We start from the raw sequence: 10,587 nt of genomic DNA on the forward strand, positions 1-10,587 counted from the left end.
ACCTGAAAAATATGTAGTTCAAATTATAGATTATATACAATATTGTAATCAACAAATGTCTAATCATCATAAAAAACACAACTAGTAAACTTCAGTTACAAATTCTAGTAACATGGCAATATATATATAGTAATGACAAACACAAACTAATTACATGAACACGCTAATATTTAACTCAAAACCACATTTCGATTCAAATATAAATTTTAAAATTTACAACTTCTTTATTTCCACGAAAATATTATTAATGTAGCACAAACGCTACTTTCTAATAGACAGAAAGAAACTGTTTGTTTTGTGTCTCATGGTGATCCTCCTCTCGATACTAATGAAATGTTTAATATGATCTCTCGAGAATAAAAAAGGAGTCAATTTCCGACTGGAATGATTGATGCCCCATCAAACATTTTGTAATATCCCTGGAAGTTTATACAGTAGAATCCTGGTTCATGGCTTAAATTCAAGGTAAACAAGACTAAGGAAACGAGTTGGAAACTTGATGTTGAAGTGGGATTTAAATCACCCGGAACATTTCACTACATTGGGCAGTATGTGCCAGAAAGTAATAGTCGACATTACTTCGATAGCTCAGTTGGTAGAGCGGAGGACTGTAGAAAAATCAGCGGCGTATTCTTGGGTCGCTGGTTCGTTTCCGGCTCGCAGGAAGGTGCTTTCTGTGTACTTTGATCAAAGAGTTAAAAAAGCGAATCTGTTTCAATCAGACATTGATCAAAAGCTCTATAAACGACGAAGTAGAGGTTCCTGTTCCGAATTCAGCCCACGTCTTATTGTCTTGTTTTGGCCAAGATCTGATCTTTGAATTAAGGGACTACACTGTCTGCTTTGTAATCCAAAAATGCATACCAATGTCAAGTTTTTTTTGTAGATATAAAGGTGTTCTCTGTTTTCAAAGGATAGGTACTTAATTGGCATAATGATTTGGTATTGATTTTGTATCGTTGTATTATAAAGTTTGTGCTTTCTGTGTTTTTATCGTATTGTGAACTTATTTTTTAAACAAATGCTAACAAAGGCAAACACGGCACACATCTGTTTATACCAGTGGTGAATTGTACATTTTTATTAAGTATAAGCTACTGTGCCCTTCTGGGAGTATATCAGGTTCGATATAAAGTGGCAAAAATATAAAAGGGGAAAATACCCCACACTGCGTGTAAAGCCCATTTTAGATTAAAATGGCGTACTGTGCACGAAATGTTGCAGAAACACAGTCTGATATTTTGATAATTATTATTTTAATAATTTGATCAAATTGAGGCCCAGGATCCAAATCTTCAGTTCTGATTTTTTTAAGTGATACTTTTCCTTCCTTTCGTGGAAGTCACACGATGTGAGCAGTTGTTTTTTTTTTACGTTACGATCCAAAGAGCCTCAGACGCACTGTAACCAAACCAGGATGGATTGTGCTGGGAGCCGGACTGAGCTCATTCTCACTCCCTGTGCTAAAAACAGAATTAGCTCTTCCCTGAACATCGTCTACAGCTGCTGGATGGTGCTTTGCGTCTTACTGCTCCGGCAATTACTTTGACGAAAGACAGCTCAATTGTGCGCTTTTAACCTTCTCGCAGCTACGGGCGAGACTGACGCTCGCGATATGAAGGCACCCGCTGGTACACCTTCTCTAACTTTCACAATCGCGACAGACTTCGCTTTTTTAAAAAAAAGTAGATATAGCCCTGAAAAAAACATAAGCTTTATCAGTTTTTACATTAATCTATTTTGAATCAAAGTTTGATATTTTTTTCATTTTTTATTGCATTTTACATCATAATAATAATATTAATCATCATCATCATTTACACTTATATAGCGCTGTTCTGGATACTCCACTCAATGCGCTTTACAGGTAATGGGGACTCCCCTCCACCACCACCATTCTCTTGAATGATCACAGAGAGTCAAGACCTCGGTTTTACGTCTCAGCCGAAGGACGGCACCTGTTTACAGTTTAGTGTTCCCGTCATTGTACTGGCGTATCAGGACCCGCATGGACCACAGGGTGTACGCCCAGCGACAGGAACCAGACGTGTGTTGGGCTCGGCTGCGAGCAGAACAATGACGTCACGGGGACAAAGTAGAGGAAATCAAAACGGTTCTGTAAAAGACCAGTGTCAGCTGTTGGTTTGCAGTCTGGACTCTAAAAAGTATAGTATGTAGGATGTGACAAATTTATGATTTCTTGGAATAAAACGGTTTTTATTTGCATTCAAAATGAAGCGGAATTTTAGCGCGACACACAAACCCTTTGTCTTTTTTAGAGAGTGATTTTTAAACAGACATAAATGTAGAAAACGTGTTTTTTTTTAGCACTACAATAGCAGGGTCAGCGGCGTAATGAATAACGCGTCAGGCCTCGCATCAGAAAATTATAGGTTCGACTGCCGTCTGACTCCTTGCGTTTATACCACTTACATTCTTTAATATAAATGAACTGCACCTGAAAGCTATAGAAAACACCTTGGGTAAGTTGTCTGCACCCTCATGCGAATTTCGACAAATTACCCAAAACACTGTATTGTCTGGAGATCAGCTCCAGCTCTGAACTCATTTGCAATGAAAAACCATGTGTAACAAAACTGGAGAACAGCTGAACTTGTGCTCAGTTCGGTGATGAGGGTTAAGAACTGTCGTTGTTGTAATTAGCACGAACTGCACAGGCTCTGAATCAGACCATGTCAATTAGTCTGATCAGTGTAGGACACGTTAATGTAGAATTATTAATAGGTTTGTTAGTTCAGGTGTACCCACCTGAACTAATGTAGAATTATTACTTGGTCTGTCTCTTGTTTGTATATAAATGAATGTCTCTGACAACTTAATGTTAGTTTTACGATGTAGTTCAGGCGTTGACATATGCACGAGTATACGAAATGTCTCACTCCTGATTCATCTCACGTTCTACAGGAGACTGGCGATTCCTCCTGTTTCTTGTACAACCATATCAGAACAGAAGCCCGTGTCACCGAGCTCAGATTCAAGATTGACTTGCATCTTTATCCCTTTTTTGTTCGTGATCATTATTTTCTTTAGTTATGATCAATATTGAACTTTTTTTAAATGAAGTGACAATAATCAAATATGCAGGCAGATTTTTGAAAAGTATTCAGAATTGTCAGGGTTCCCCTTTGGAACAGTCGTCAGAAAATGTGAGAAAATGAAAGTTATGTAAGCTCTCACACAAAGCATTGAAGATTGGAATCTGAGTGTAAAAAAGCTACCCGTCTCCCAATGATAGGCAGGGATACACACCATGACTCAAATAGACTCAGCGAACTTTAACGCCTATGATATTACGAGTGCTTTGCACGTGTCGAACTTCAAGAAGGAACTACTACAATAGTTGTGGACATAATTCAATACCACCGGCAAAGTCCAATGCCGGCAACGTCTGAGAAAATAATATTCACTCATGGAATTTGGTCTTTGAATGGCTGGCGAGAAAATTCATTTATACTCCTGTTGCACCCTCAGCTGAAACATGTTAAAATAACAATGCAGATTTGTTGGAGAACTTATCATCAATATCCTTCAAAATCTACGTTCAAATGAAGGATTTGAAGAAACTATGAAAAAAGCAATAGTAGTAGCAGAGGATTTTGAATTTTGCTTTTCAAGTCAGTAGATCACCATAGAGTTGCGCCCCTACAAACAGCACAAAGGATGAATCCCACCTCCTTCGTTATTGCTGTTTGTGCAGGTGAAAGTAGCGTTTGTGCTATTGAAAGTATCTCGGAAGATGAAGGTGCAGTCACTTCCACATGTCATGATATCATTAGATCCGACGACAAGAGCTGAAGCCCCCGACATTTTCCAAGCCAGCAATGTGAGGAAGATGGGTGTGGAGGAAGGTAGTGTGGCCGAGCAGTCTAAGTTGCTGGATTTTAGGCTTCAGTTTCTCTGGGGGTGTGGGTTCGAATCCCACGGCTGCAAAATGTTAATGTTTGAAGACCTGCAATACGATCAGTAAAAGCACCTTTTGTTAGGCTGCGGGAGGTGTTTATAGATAGACTTTCTAAAATACAGGCTTAACATCAAGGCAGAAAAAATATTTTGTTTTCTTAACATAAATTCTCTTTGGCATGTTCAGCTTTATGTAGGGAACAACATCTGCCGAGATCACTTTTGAGGCAGTGCACATGATAGTGTACTGGCAAGTACATTTAATATTGGCTGTGGTGGTGAGCTTCTTTTGTCTGTGAAACTTTTAATTCTTCACGCCGAATCATTGGCAGGGGTAAAGCTTATTAAATCTTTGAACATAGCGCTCCATCGGAAATACTTTGTTCATGGTCAAAAGATTTCAGAGGATTAACTTCATGAATTCACATAGCATAACTTACAGGAAAGATTTAAAAGGGGAATTGATTGTGCTTCCTGATGTTGTTCCTGTGGTTTCTTTGGATACAAAGGTGAATGTTCTTTGACGTTCTACTAGAGTATCCACTGGGTGGGCTTTATCAATCAGCTCGGATAGGTCATCAGTGCTCCGTCTCTGGAAAATAATCAGCACTGTCGTTTTCTCCTGTACTGTCTTTTAAAACATATAAGATCACGAGTTTACAGATTTCTCCAAATAACAACTATACATTTTAACCCAGCGCTTAGCATTCCTTCAATCTAATAGTTTTACTCTGGGTAAAAAGCAGCGCAATATACAAAGAGATGATATTCAAATATTTCAACGTTCTTATTGGATTACCTGTATGGAGATATCGCTCAGAATTCCTAATATGATTTTGAGTTCAGTTTTGCTTTACTACTTTCAGAGTCTTTTATTGACCTTGCTGAAGCAGAGAAGTGACATAATCACAAATGCGACCTACCTGTGCTGCTACCTGTTTCTGGTTAATAATGATTATTGCGAGGAAAAAAAAAACAGCTCCTTGCATTAAGAGCAAGAGCAACAAACGCGCTCGCTTGTTGAGTTGGTTTTTTTCCGTGGTGCTCTTCCTCAGATGCAAAGTTATTTGGCGAGCAAGGACCTCTGAGAAGGAGCCTGAATCCGTCAAAAACTCAGAAATTCTAATATCGCACTACCGTCTTGTGTACAGAGACCTGCTTCTTCCTTTTTGAGTGTTTTGGTGTTTAAGAGCATGCTTCTTACCTCGAATGTTAGTTTCAGGAGATGTGTTACCGGATCACAGATCATCTTAAAAAGAATGGGGGATGCACTGGCTCAGTTATTTGAAGGAACCTATACCACCAACACACTTCTGAGAAGCACCTGCACATTTTCGCAATCCTCTCTCTCACCTACAAAGTTATGAAGACACAGACGACCAACAAAAACTGATTTGATTCACTCAAGGCTTCACTCTTCTGTTGTGATGTCGTTTTAATTAGTGTTAGCTGTGATGAGGTGTTGTTTCTGTCTCTTAAAGTTTAAGAGTCTGCTCCTTTCTTCCTGGTATAGAAATAACATGTTCCATCTTTGTTTACAAACACCACTGTAAATTATTTGTCCATCTCTAAAGCCTGCGTGTATTGACAAGGCAATTCAAAAGCACATATTAAATAAGAACACGATCCTTCTTGTTACCATTCACGTGGTTGGAGCGTTGTTTCGCCCTTTAACGTTCTTCTACAATATTTACAGACAGGGCTTTATCACTGGAGTTGTGTGCATCGGTCCATGAACATCAATTGTACTGCTGTTTTTCTATGCGTAATTTAATCGCAAGCACTTAAAAGATGAAAAAAGGTTTCAAAGAAAACATAATTGAAAGACAGTGAGGAGGTAGAAAAACGCACTCCCCCGTTGAAGAATCAACCACCGTCGCCCATGTGACTGGATATAAAAATAAATTATTCATTTTGCCCAGTCTCTGGAAGCTTCAATGCGATTATTTTCCCTTCCTTATTTCTTCATTCCCATTGATTTACTTTGTAGTAGAAGAAACTCGAAAGTGGGAAACTGCAGGCATTCTTCATGAAGGGTGGATTGTGGTCAGTGAACATATGCACATCTTTAAGTCAGTTTCACTATCTGTGCCATAGGGGATGTAGCTCGGTGCTAGAGTGCATGCTTTTCGTGTATGAAGTCCCGAGATCAATCGCTGGCATCACCAGGTGCTTTATATTATTGTGCTCACATCGCAATCTTCTGTTGAGTGAGAACTCTTTGCTCGTGTTCATAGAGAGCCAGGTTTACACAATTAAATTCAGTCACACACGAAGTGCTACAGTGCTGCTCTGCTGTTTTAAATGTACCTTCAAAGCATTTCGTTCTGTTAACTACCAAATGATTTGAACTAATTTGACGTCATATTCAGGAAATCCAGAGAAGGTCATCAGACTTTTAGTGGCTGTTGAAGAAAACACCTGTTGAATCTCACCGGGGATTTCTTGAGAGATCATTCAGCGAGCGAGTCCTCCCTCTGGACTCCAAACATTTTGGGTTAAACTGTTATTCACATACTCCAACGAAGAGAAACGTTAGTGTCTTCCGGTGTGTGAGCCCATTTCTCAAAAAAAAGTTATATAAATTGAATTGTTCTACTTTTTAGGCTTGCATAGTCTTATTAATATTTCAGTTAAATCTTTTTTTTCTGTAGTAACACCAGTTGATATTAATATTAGTCCTGATTTATAATTTTTTGTCATGGTTGATCTTAAGTAATTTTGTAATTAGTTTCAGTTTTAAAAAATCGCGCAGAGAAGCTACCAAAACAGGTAATGTTCATATAATGTGTAATGCAATAGCAGCATTTTGGGTTGAAAACAAAAAGTATATCTTGGTATGAATCCTAACACTTCATAGGCAGCGTTCTAGGACTTCTCGCTTCAGATAAAGTTGTCAATACATCATCGATTTCTACTCAATCAATATCAGCAGTGTTATCGCTACCGAGCGGTAATATAGATCCTGGCAATACTTCGTGAGATCTTCGTAAGAAAATCCAAAATACTATGGAAGCAATCAAATTTATACGTTTCTTATACAAATTGTGGTTTTCTGTTAATTGCCAATTTGACTGTAATTACATCTTAGTTTACAGATGTCTTGCATGTATCACAAGGTATAATAGTCGTGTGCGTCATCAGTTAAAATGTTTTAAAAAGTACGAGAAAAGTACAACATGCTTAAGAATATTTATGGTTACATCCATATTACAATGAAGGTAAATATACCAAGATATTAAAATACAATTGTACAGTCCTAACTTAATAATGCCTGTGAAGTTTTCCAACAAATCCGAACTGTAATTTTGAAATATTATTGCTGAGACTGATAAGAGAGTACAAAGATCAAATTCAATGAGTGAAAATGCACCCGTAGTTCTCTAAACTGAGTTTCTTCCCTGAAATGACTTGCTTGCGAAGCACCAAGCAGCCTTGAACGGATCGCGGAAATCAAATATACAGTACAGATGGATTCAGAGTGTGCTTTCCAACTTTTGTGCAACATTTTCCTTTGATAGGGCAGAGTTGTCTTCACAATCTGGGTTAAATAAAAAGGAGTGACGTCAGTGTTAAACAGCTTTCCTTTTTGGGGAACAACGGTTGTGTTCCATATTTCTAATTATTTTGGTTTCAAGATCGCAATTTAGTGTGAAACATAAAAGCCAGCTGGATAAGCTTTATTAATTTCCCTCACGGGATCAATAAAGTATCTATCTATAAATCTCTTACACGTCATTTACAATGGCCTTTCAACTAATAGCCCGTGCAGGGACCAAACTCTAGCTGTTGGTACAGTACGAGTTGCGTAAGGCTCTGTAACGCGCAGATGAGAAACCAACCTCTGCTTTTTCATTATATACACAGTGAGCTATATATGCGAGCTTACTGCCCCCTACGGGCTCTGTATTTGATTGCGGTACAAGACCGGCCGTGGAGATAAAGTGAGACTGCTTTGTACCTTAAAAGGCTCATAGCGTCCCTGGGAGGGCTCAAACCACCACCCTTTCGGTTAACAACCGAGCCACAAAGACTCATGTACAGCTTAACACTTCTCGGTCTCGGTGAAAGTGATACACTCCGTAAAATTTCCAGAGATTCATTTATTTTTAAAGGAAAATCACCAACAGCGGCCGAGAGCTACTGGAGTTTTTTCATTCTATACTGCGATTTCTGAAGGGTACCCTGTGAAAATACGAGTTTTGACGAGAAGGGATGGACATATAAGGTCAGAAGGCTTGGGGAACTGAACTTTAAGGTGAAGACTGCGGGTTCAGTAGCAGCAGAACCTGATCAGTATCAGTTGACTCCGATATACCTTGAAAATGAACTTGGGGATTTAGAGTCAGACGTGCTACCGTTGCACTATGGGGTACTTAATTTAAAAAAAAATAGGAAAACAAATCAGTGTTCCTGGATCTGTAATTGAGAACAACACCTGCACAAGAGCTGCGCAGGAAGAATAAAATGTTGTCTGGGAAGAAGAGACTCTCTTCGGAAGAGCAGCGCTCTTCACAGGAGATTTTTTTTTGTGAGGCTGATTTGTCTCCTTTGAGGAATTCAAAGACGCTGATGACCGCGACCTCGTGGCGCAACGGTAGCGCGTCTGACTCCAGTTCAGAAGGCTGCGTGTTCAAATCACGTCGAAGTCAGCTGTTAGTTTTTCAGGTTCTGCTAGTCCTGAACACCATGCAGTTGAGTTCTATCTGAACACCACATAGATGATCTAAACAAAATAGAGCAGTACAGGACACGCAGTGTGGAGCTCACACAGCGAACAGCCTTGAACACGAGAAAAGGCACCGTTCACATCTGCTAAACATCACGTCCAACTTTAGAGACAGCTACATCATAGAATGGAATCCCGGAAGTTTCAGGTAACTTTCTTTTTAAAAAATACAGGTTCAAGCAAACCTGAAAGTTAGGGAGTTTCGGACACTTTTCTTTTATTAAATAGTGTCTGAAGCCTGAAAATGTAATTTGAAAAAAAAAACGCTATTGGACATTAGCAGGTGCTTTTTGTAACGATTTGCTATTTCATGCTGGAAAACAAAGGAAACAGACCCAACGTTTGCTTTCAGGTGCGGTTCATTACATAATAGACATCTATTACTGAGGAGCTTGAATAAAATGTACACGAGCCAGGTAGAAGTCGAACCTATAATCTTATGATCCGAAATCAGCTGCGTTATTTATTAAACCGCTGGTATTTCACATAACCTGAATTCCCCCATAGTGTGCTCAGCGCCGCTGCTAGTAATACACCGCCACGTCTAAAATTTCAAAGTGAGAAACGTGTTTTCTGATTTTTTATGTTTTAAAATATCATCTCATTAAATCAGACAAAGGGTTTATGTTTCGCACTGAAATTCCGATTGATTGAGAATTCAAAGAAAGACTTTCTTCCACAACACCGTATAATTATCACATCCACCAGACTCTCCAACCTCTCCAGACCTTGCTGGGTGAGCATTTGCTCCGATAAATTAGGTCACGTATCATGTTAAATCACTTCTTCTCAACACAACATTTCCTGGTGCACGTTTTCTCTATGAAAAAAAAAATACATTTTTCCCTTGCACGATTTCTCGTTTTTATCAAAGCGTACAGAAAGAAAAAAGAGGAAGAAATAGTGTTGCAAAAGAACTCTGTCGCCCTTGGGAGATGTCAAACCCATTGGACATGAAAAATGCCAGATAAAAGCCAGTTCTCTTCGTTTCTCAGTGTCGGGGCTGCTACTGTATGTAAAAGAGGCAATTTGCTCTGAGAGCAGGTTCAGCGCTTACTGAACGCAGATGTCTCAGAGCGGTGTGTCCAAGTGGCTGTAAAAGGAAACAGCTGTCCTGTCACCATAGCTTAGTTGGTTAAAGCGCCTTTTTATTAAACAAAAGAACCTAGGTTCAAATCCCAGCTGTGTATTTTTTCCTATCTTGTAGTACAGAACGTACCATTTTGGTCACTCACAAAGGGCTTGATTTCGTTAAATGCATGTGTTCATTTCCTTTCTGGAAAACTTGTTTTTGATGAAATTCACACAGCTTGCGAAAAATGAAATTCAATTCTTGGTTATCAGTGCAGAAGAAATATTACCGGCTGGCAAAAAGAATGGTAAGAGATTTTTTTTAACCGGAAACTTGTGATTCGAGAAAAAATATCCAGCAGTTAGTCTCTGTGGCGCAATCGGTTAGCGCGTTCGGCTATTAATCAAAAGGTTGGTGGTTCGACGCCACCCGGGGAAGGGCTTCTTTGGCGATGTAAATATTGTCTTCGCATAGGTCAATTGGATTTCTCAGCGAAACCATAGCCATTTTAATATTTGCAGGAAATGCGAGTGTTCAACACGTGTCAAAAATGTCCAATAATGCCCAACATCGCAACTCCCCAGAAAACCATATTCTCACAAGAAAAATGATCGTCGAATCATTTATACTCCCGTCACATCCTCTGCTGAAATATTTTAAAAATACAATGCAGATTTGTTTGAGAACTTGACTAGCATTGTTACGTTAGCACTGTGCAGTTGGATTTTGATATTTTGACATATTTACCTTAATTTTAAACATAAATACAATCTATTGTAATTGTGTTGTAATATTAAAATATGTTAGCTGAGGATGCAAAGGGGTGAAAGGGAAAGGTCAGAGGGTATAGTAACAACAAGGTTAG

At 38.9% G+C, this 10,587-nt stretch overlaps 1 non-coding gene across 1 annotated transcript; it reads left to right on the forward strand.

Annotated features, from left to right (window-relative positions):
- Positions 1-8,501: 8,501 nt before the first annotated feature.
- Positions 8,502-8,573, forward strand: trnaw-cca (transfer RNA tryptophan (anticodon CCA)). The gene has a single exon. It is a non-coding gene; the product is annotated as a tRNA-Trp (tRNA).
- Positions 8,574-10,587: the final 2,014 nt, after the last annotated feature.

This window comes from Atractosteus spatula, unplaced genomic scaffold, assembly GCF_055471065.1.
Source record: "Atractosteus spatula isolate fAtrSpa1 unplaced genomic scaffold, fAtrSpa1.hap1 Scaffold_77, whole genome shotgun sequence".
Classification (NCBI taxonomy): Eukaryota; Metazoa; Chordata; class Actinopteri; order Semionotiformes; family Lepisosteidae; genus Atractosteus; species Atractosteus spatula.